Here is a 10,061-nt window from a genome sequence, read left to right as displayed (position 1 = left end):
TGACTCAGGCCATGACCTGGGGCATGTGTATTCTTCATGCTTGTACCAGGGGATGTACAAGTTGCAGTTGCTTTCCTTTCTGTGTGCTTTACTGCCAAAGGCAATCTCCTCAGTTCTGCAAGATGTTTTCCACACTGCCAATAAGGTTGAACCTGGTTCCCACCATCCCATGCTTGTCATGGGTGAGTAGTGGTCCTCATGGATATAATCTAGTTGTGGCCAGGCATCCAAATTCCTTTTAGTAAATTGCTAAAAGAGCAAAAACATTTAACGTGCATTTATTATTTCCATACCACATTCCATAGATATATAATTTTGGGTGGTTGGTAATATTGGAATAAATTGATAATTCCCATTACAATTCCAGTCCTTCCCTAACAGAAAGGTCAAAGATAGCTTGTCTGGATATAAGAATGCTCAAATATGCAACAAATATGTGTTATGTATTACATATGCCTCACAGTTGGCTCTCCCTATCCTCAGCTCATCGTTCTCGGATTCAACCAACTACATATGATGCAGACTAAATTCACTGTTAAAAATACCCTCATCTAAGTGACCCTGAGCAGTTCAACCAAGGGTTGTTCATGATTCACCAGTTATACAGACAAGTGAAGAGAGGCTGATATGATTACAGAGGCTGAACAGTCTCACTGTCTGCTGTCTGTTGCTTAGAGAACTAGGAAAGGCTATGGTATAATTCAGACATTAAGGTTGAAAATCAGGGGAAATGATGGCAGAGCTCTAAGTCAAGGCTAAAGGCCAGAGATCTAGGGCACCACTTGTGTATGTCCTGGAGTTTCAAGGTTTAGGAACCAGAAACTCCAGTATTTATGGCCAAGAAGAGAGAGAGGGAGAGCAATTGCCCTTGTTCCATTCAGGCCCCCAGAAGATAAGACGATGCCTTCCCACACTGGTGAGGGCTGATATCTTGACTCAGTCTACCGATTCCAATGTTAATCTTCTCTAGGAATTCCCTTGCAGATTCCCCCAGAATGAATGTTTGACCCGAGATCTGGGCATTTCATCTCACAGTGAAGTTGACACATGAATTTAATCCTCACAGTGTGTCTAAACAGAATGAAGCCAAATAAAGTTTCACTGCTAAGCATTCAGAGGCTGTAATTGTTTATTTTTGGAGGAAGGGGATATAGGGCTGAAATATAGCTCTTAGGCGGATCTTTGTTTCCCCCACAATGAACAGAATGATGCACACACGGTTTAAGAGATTTTTAGTAGGATTCAGTGAGATATTGCTTGTTGAGGGATTGGCTCTAGATTTATTTAGAAAGATCTCCTTATCATGAAAGAACTCCATGATGCTTTCCCCTCCCCCACATCTTCTCCTTCCCAGTGAATAGCTAAGTCTTTATCCCTCTGTTGCTCACAACAGGGAGGAAAGCAAAACCCAGGGACTGAAATTGGACTCACATATTTCATGGGGTCACCAATGAGTCAGGGTTCACCTAAACTGTTCCAGTAGCCAGTTTAGGGGGATAGGGTGTGGGGGGAAATAAGAGAGACTGGATTCATCTTCAGTGATAGACATTCTGAGCCTTAGATCTCCTAGGCCACATGCTGGTTAGATCAGGCCAGAGGAGAGAAATCAATTTCCTAATCAGGACTGTATACTTTAGAATTTTTAATAACTCTTGCTATCCTGGAGCTTCCCTGGTGGGCCAGTGGGTACAATTCCATGCTCCCAATGAAGGGAGCCTGAGTTCAATCACTGGTCAAGGAACTATATCCCATATCCTGCAACTAAGCTTTTACCTGCCACAACTAAATGATCCCTCAGGGGCGCAAGGGAGATCAAAGATCCTTCGTGCATGATTAAGATCCAGTTCAGTCAAATAATAAAAATAATAAATATTAAACAAAGAATTATGCTGTCCTTTAAATGCCACTTGAGTACAAAATACTTGCACAGTGATGTAATCCTCCAATCCAGCAGATGTCGCCATTCCCTGCGGTGATTGCTGAGGAGCTGAGAATGAAAGAAGCAGCCATCTGCCATGTCTGCCACCCCTAAGGTGAACAAGGGGACAGGATTGGCCCCAGAGAGCTGAGGTGCACATGAAAGGAATCAATTTAGTGAGCCCAGAGGCTTGCATCTTCCCATACATACAAAACTAAATATAACTTGATATCTGGCTTTTCTTACCTCATAGTAATCTTTAATGTTCAGACTGCCTGCTCCCTTTGTTACAAACCTGTATATAGCCTGACTCTCCTTCCTGCCTCCTTGGAGCAATTTTCTCAGAGTTTCTGAAATGCTATCTCCCTGGCTTGGGTCCTAAACATTTCCACCAAATAAAATAACTCTCTGCTTTCGGGTGGTGACTAATGTTTTAGCTGACAGTTTCCATGTAACACCTGGAACTCAGGTGAATGGGAACAGAACACTGTGGATTGGGAAAATGTCATGGAAGAGCATGTAAAATGATAAGAAATGCACAACCTAAAATAGGACAAATGTTTTATTTGGTGAATTTACAAAAGATTATAGCCAGAAAGGTGACTTCTCAGAAAGATCTGAAGAACTATTCAAAAGTTATAAGGAGGGCCAGAATACATAATGTCATTTGCTTAAAAAAATTCAGAAAATATCAAAAGATTACTGCATATTATAAAAATGACACATCTCAAATTAAATATTTTCATGTTTTTTAAAGTTGTTATTTATTTTTATGATTTTATTTTACCTTTTTTTTTTTTTGGCTCTTCTGGGTCTTCCTTGCTGAGCACAGCCTTTCTCTTGTTCTGGTGAGCAGGGGTTACTCTCTAGATGAAATGCATTGGTTTCTCATTTTGCTGGCTTCTCTCATTGCAGGGCACGGGCTCCAGTGCATGTGGGCTTCAGTAGTCACGGGTCCCAGGCTCTAGTTGAGTGCTCAGTGTTTGTGGGGCATGGGTTTAGTTGCTACACAGCATGTGGGATCTTCCTGGATCAAGGATCCAAGCTGTATCCCAAGAGGTGGATTCTTAACCACTGAACTTCCAGGGAAGTTCCTTCTCATGCTTTTTTATGTATGGAAAGAGTCTAGACTTACTGAAGTCATCCATATGATATGCATCTTAACTGCTTCAGAAAACCATCCTGTTTTCTCCTTCTTGAATTACCCTCAGGGCAGACTATCTTGAGAGAAGGGGAACTGCAGTGGATAATGGCCTTTTGGCTCCAACATCCTCTATTTACTGAAAAGGCAAGTGAAATACTTGTCCCCAAGGAAAAGCTTAAGAGAAGATTGGAAGGGGAACTGAGTTGTTGTTCAGTCAATCAGCTGTGACTGACTCTTTGTGACCCCATGGACTGCAGCGCACCAGCCTTCCCTGTCCTTCACTATCTCCCAGGGTGTGCTAAAACTCATGTCCATTGAGTTGGTGATGCCATCCAACCATCTCATTCTCTGTCACCCCCTTCTCCTCCTGCTCTTGATCCTTCCCAACATCAGGGTCTTTTCCCATGAGTTGGCTCTTCCCATCAGGTGGTCAAAATATTGAAGCTTCCGTTTCAGCATCAGTCATTCCAATGAATATTCAGGACTGATTTCCTTTGGATTAACTGGTTTGACCTCCTTGCCATTGAAGGGACTCTTAAGGATCTTCTCCAACACCACAGTTCCAAAGCATCAATTCTTTGGCACTCAGTCTTCTTTTATGGTCCAACTCTCACATCTGTAATAACTACTGGAAAACCATAGCTTGACTATATGGAACTTTGTCAGCAAGGTGTGCTTTTTAATATGCTGTCTAGGTTCTTCATAGCTTTTCTTCCAAGGAACAAGCCTCTTTTAATTTCATGACTGCAGTCACCATCCACAATGATTTTGGAGCCCAAGAAAATAAAATCTGTCATTATTTCCATTTTCCCCCCATCTATTTGCCATGAAGTGATGGGACGTAATGCCACAATCTCAGTTTTTAAAACGTGTTTTATGCCAGCCTTGCCACTCTCTTCTTTCACCTTCATCAAGAGGCTCTTTAGTTCCTCTGCACTTTCTGCCATTAGGGTGGTATAATCTGCATATCTGAAGTTATTGTTATTTCTCCTGGCAATCTTGATTCCATTTGACCTTCAACCAGCCCGAAATTTCCCAAGATGTACTCTGCGTATAGATTAATAAGCAGGATGTCAGTATACAGCCTTGACGTACTCCTTTCCCAATTTTGAACCACTTTGTTGTTCTGTGTCCGGTTCTAAATGTTGCTTCTTGACCTGCATACAGATTTCTGAGGAGGCAAGGTAGGTGGTCTGGTATTCCCATTTCTTTAAGAATTTTCCATAGTTTTCTGTGATCTACTCAATCAAAGTCTTCCTTGTAGTCAATGAAGCATAAGGAGATTTTTTTTTTAATTCCCTTGATTTTTCTATGATCCACCATTTGTTGGCAATTTTGTGTCTGGTTCCTCTGCCTTTTCTAAATCCAGCTTGTACAACTGCAAGTTCTTGGTACATGTACTGTCGAAGCCTAGCTTGAAGGATTTTGCGAACTAACTTGCTAACATGTGAAATGAGGGTGATTGAGCGATAGTTTGAACATTCTTTGGCATTGCCTTTCTTTGGGATTGGAATGAAAACTGACATATTCTAATCCTGTGGCTGCTGCTGAGTTTTCCAAATTTGCTGGCATATTGAGTGCAGCACTTTAACAGCATCATCTTTTTGGATTTTAAATAGCTCAGCTGGAATTCCATCACCTCCAGTAGCTTGGTTTCGGTAATGCTTCCTAAAGGCCACTCGACTTCACATTCCAGAATGTCTGGCTCTAGGTGAGCCGTCTCACCCTCATGGTTATGACTCACTAAGACCTTTTTTTATGCAGTTCCTCTGTGTATTCTTGCCATATCTTATTAATATTTTCTGCTTCTGTTAGATCCATACTATTTCTTTCCTTCACTGTGCCCATCTTTGCATGAAATGTTTCTCTAATTTTCTTATAGAGATTTCCAGTCTCTCCCATTCTATTGTTTTCCTCTATTTCTTTGCATTGTTCACTTAAGGAGGCTTTCTTTTCTCTTCTTGCTATTCTTTGTAACTTCAGATGGGTTTATCTTTCCCTTTCTTCTTTGCCTTTAGCTTTTTTTCTTTTCTCAGCTTCCTCAGACAACCATTTTGCCTTTTTGCATTTCTTTTTCTTGGGGATGGTTTTGATCACTTCCTCCTGGTCAATGTTAGGAACACCAAATGAAAGTATTCTCTGGGCTCAGTACACATTCTATTGCTTAGCTCTAGATCCACCTATTCTTTTCAAGGCAGTTGACAAGGTGGAGGGACAGTGGTTCAGGGTGGAGGTGAGAGCCTATGACTGTCTGCACATCCCCCAGATGTAGTAAGGGATGGAGAAGGTTTTCATTAAACACCGATGTTGGTTCTTCTGTTTCTGAATGAGTAGATCTGGGGAGAAGCTGAGAATCACTTTTTTAAATGTTCTCAAGTGATGCTGATGCTGCTGGTCAGGGGACCAGTCATTGGGAACCACTGCAGTAAGTAGAGCTACTACACTTTTTTTTTACCTGCCTAGTTTTTGGAATAACAGATTCTGAAGAGAAAGCAACATGGTAAATACCTGAACCTCATGCTTGTTCCTTCTCCCTTTTATAAGAGAGGAAATTATGACTCCAGTATTTTATTACAAAGCTCACAGTGGTCAACTCACAGGAGGGTGCTGGGACAGCACAGTTTAATATTCAGGAGCACTGACAAACAGAACTTCAAGTTCCTCCACCAGCAGGCTGTGTTACTGCCCTCCAGGAAGAAGTTACTGCCCTGCACTGAGTCTATCTCTCACTGTATTGAATGAGTACCATATAATCCCTAACTCATAAAAAAGCACTGAGCCAAGTGCATAGTGCATAATAAATTGTCCATAGATGGCAGGGCTGTTGTTTGACCTAAAGGCTGCAGACATAATCAGACCATAACCAAGGCCTCAGTGACGATCAGAACCTGAGGCAGAATCTCACAGGTCAGTCATTCCCTCTGCCAAGGTGTGATGCTTTGATTACAGAAGCCAGCACTTTAAACTTCACCTTGGGTGTCTCTGCCTGGAGGTCAGCCTATTGGCTGGGACAAGCCTGTCCTGACTGGTGGTCAGTTTGATGATTCTTTCCATTGGCTATGGCTTCACACTCAGGATTCTCTTGATTGGCACTAACTCCAGGGAGCAGAGAAGAAAGAAAATCCAGATCAGATTTCCCCATCCGATGACTTTCTATTTTTTTTTTTTGAAAAAGTTCTGGGGCCTTTAGTTGATCATAGGTATAGGGATGCTCAGAGAATGGTAAACTCTGTTGACCTACAAACCCTTTGGAGCTCACTGGGAGTTCCCAGTAACTTTCTGGCAGCTCATTTCATGCCCTGGGTCTCAGGTTCTTTATTGGAAGAATAAATTGTTTTTGAGGTTCTTGTGACACTGTAGGTGCCCTGGGTGGCTCCTGAATCTGCCTTTTATACTGATTTTTTTTTTAAATCCTTGATTTGAACTCCCATAGCTACTGGAAAAGAATCTTGGGTAAATGTGGTTTGTGAAACCCAAGATCCCAACTCACACCAGAGGGTCGTCCCCTCCATTGCCCACTGCAGTTATGGGGAGAACAGTATTATTCTCTTCCTGTTACAACACCCCAGGCTCAGGTCAAATTGTCTGGCATTTTTCTCCATGAGAAAGGAACCCCACATTCCCCAGGATCAGGCTGGGTGAGTGAAGGATGGCAGGGGAGCAGGGAGACCTGGAGGGCATGGGACCCCACATTTGTGAGCTGCTTTTTAATTAATGCCAAGTAATGCCATTTAGGAAATTGGGACCAGTGTTGCTATATTTTTCTTTAAATATTTTTCCACCAAGGGACAGTGGAGAGGAAATTGTAGTATAAAACACTTTTTTTTCTTTTTTTTTTGTCTCTGACAAGAAACTTTCTTTGTTAAAACATTGTGTGTGGGATATATTTGGAAACCCCATAGCCTCTGATATGAGAAAAGTGTTCAGCAAGGAACGCTAATATGACCCACAATGACCCTCACAATATCAGAAGGGAAATTGCATGTCTTTGTTGTTCTAGACCTGAGACCTACATTGGTTTGTGTGCCTGGTTTTCATGTTGTTGGGGTTGAAATTGCCTTTGCACCTCCACAATCCTGCTATGCCAGGTATAAAGTTGAAATTTTGTGAGATGAATTTACCATTAGCTCTTGAACGAGTATGTATATATTTTTACATCAATAGAATTTTGTTGCAAGTGCTATTTGGTACTTGATATTTCTTTTTACTTAGTGTTGTAACCATATCAAGTCTAATATGATCTAACAGACTCCTGTCTATCTCTCCCATCAGAAAGCTTCCATAAGCCTCTTATCCTTATCCAGCAGAGGGCAGACAGAATGAAAACCACAATCACAGAAAATTAATCAAACTGATCACAAGGACCACAGCCTTCTCTAACTCAATGAAATTATGAGCCATGCTGTGTAGGGCCACCCAAGGTGGATGGGTCATAGTGGAGAGTTTTGACAAAACGTGGTCCACTGGAAAAGGAAATGGCAAACCACTTCTGTATTCCTGCATTGAGAACACCATTAACAGTATGAAAAGACAAAAAGAAATGACACTGAAAGATGAACTCTCCAGGTCAGTAGGTGCCCAAAATGCTATTGGAGAAGAGTGGAGAAATAACTCCAGAAAGAAAGAAGAGACAGAGCCAAGGAAAAAATAATGCCCAGTTGTGGATGTGACTGGTGATGGAAATAAAGTCCAATGCTGTAAAGAACAATATTGCATAGGAACATGGAATATTAGGTCCATGAATCAAGGTAAATTGGAAGTGGTAAAACAGGAGATGACAAGAGTGAACATTGACATTTTAGGAATCAGTGAACTAAAATGTACTGGAACAAGTGAATTTAATGCAGATGACCATTATAGCTACTACTGGGGGCAAAAATCCCTTACAAAAAATGGAGTAATCCTCATAATCCACAAAAGGGTCTGAAATCCAGTACTTGAGTGTAATCTCAAAAATGACAGAATAATCTCTACTAGTTTCCAAGGCAAACCATCTAACATCACAGTAATTGAAGTCTATGCCCCAACCACTAATGTCAAAGAAGTTGAAGTTGAAAAGTTATATGAGACCTACAATCTTCTAGAGCTAACACCAAAAAAAGATGTCCTTTTCATCATAGAGGACTAGAATGCAAAAGTAGGAAGTCAAGAGATACCTGGAGTAACAGGCAACTTTGGCCTTGGAGTACAAAATGAAGCAGAGGAAAGGTTAACAGGGTTTTGCCAAGAGAACACACTGGTCATAGCAAACACCTTCTTCCAACAACACAAGAGACGATTCTACACATGGACATCACCAGATGGTCAATACCAAAATCAGATTGATTATATTCTTTGCAGCTGAAGATGGAGAAGCTTTATACAGTCAGTGAAAACAAGACTGGGAGCTGACTATGGCTCAGATCATGAACTGCTTACTGCCAAATTCAGACTTAAATTGAAGAAAGTAGGGAAAACCACTAGACCATTCAGGTATGACCTAAATCAAATCCCTTATGATTATACAGTGGACATGACAAATAGATTCAAGGGATTAGATCTGATAACTATGGATGGAGGCTTGTGACATTATACAGGAGGCAGCGATCAAGACCACTCCCAAGAAAAAGAAATGCAAGAAAGCAAAAATGGTTGTCTGAGGTGGCCTTAAAAATAGCTGAGAAAAAAAGAGAAGTGAAAGGCAAAGGAGAAAAGGAAAGATATAAGCATCTGAATTCAGAGTTCCAAAGAATAGCAAGGAGAGATAAGTCTTCCTCAGTGATCAGGGCAAAGAAATAGAGGAAAACAATAGAATGGGAAAGACTAGAGATCCCTTCAAGAAAATTAGAGATACCAAGGGAGCATTTCATATAAAGATGGGCACAATAAAGGACAGAAATGGTATGTACCTAACAGAAGCAGAAGATATTAAGAAGAGGTGGCAAGAATACACAGAAGAACTATACAAAAAATATCTTCAGGACCCAGATAACCACAATGGTATGATCACTCACCTAGAGACAGATATCTTTGAATGTGAAGTCAAGTGGGCCTTAGGAAGCATCACGATTAACAAAGCTAGTGGAGGTGATAGAATTACAGTTGAGCTATTTCAGATCCTAAAAGATGATGCCATGAAGTGCTGCACTCAATATGCCAGCAGTGGCCACAGGACTGGAAAAGGTCAGTTTTCATTCCAGTACCAAAGAAAGGCAATGCCAAAGAATGTTCAAACTGCTGCACAATTGTACTCATCTCACACACTAGCAAAGTAATTTTCAAAATTCTCCAAGCCAGGCTTCAACAGTATGTGAACCGTGAACTTCCAGATGTTCAAGCTGGATTTAGAAAAGGCAGAGGAACCAAAGATCAAATTGCCAACATCTGTTGGATCATGGAAAAAGTGAGAGAGTCCCAGAAAATTACTTCTGCTCTATTGACTACCTCAAAGCCTTTGACTGTGTGGATCACAACAAACTGTGGAAAATTCTTCAAGAGATGGGAATAGCAGACCACCTGACCTGCCTCCTGAGAAATCTGTATGCACGTTAAGAAGCAACAGTTAGAACCGGACATGGAACAGCAGACTGGTTCCAAATCAGGAAAGGAGTACGTTAAGGATGTATATTGTCACCCTGTTCATTTTACTTCTATGCAGAGTACATCATGTGAAATACTGGGCTGGATGAAGCACAAGCTGGAATCAAGATTGCCAGGAGAAATATCAACAACCTCTGATAGTCAGATGACATCACCCTTATGGCAGAAAGTGAAGAAAAACTAAAGATCTCTTGATGAAAGTGAAAAAGGAGAGTGAAAATGCTGGCTTAAAATTCAGCATTCAAAAAATGAAGATCATGGCATCTGGTCCCACCACTGCTTGGCAAATAGATGGGGAAACAATGGGAACAGTGGGAGACTTTATTTTCTTGGGCTCCAAAATCACTACAGACGGTGACTGCAGTCATGAAGTGAAAAGACGTTTGCTCCATGGAAGAAAAGCTGTGACCAACCTATACA

This window comes from Cervus elaphus, chromosome 14 (genome assembly GCF_910594005.1).
Source record: "Cervus elaphus chromosome 14, mCerEla1.1, whole genome shotgun sequence".
Lineage (NCBI taxonomy): Eukaryota > Metazoa > Chordata > Mammalia > Artiodactyla > Cervidae > Cervus > Cervus elaphus.
This window is presented reverse-complemented; position numbering follows the sequence as displayed.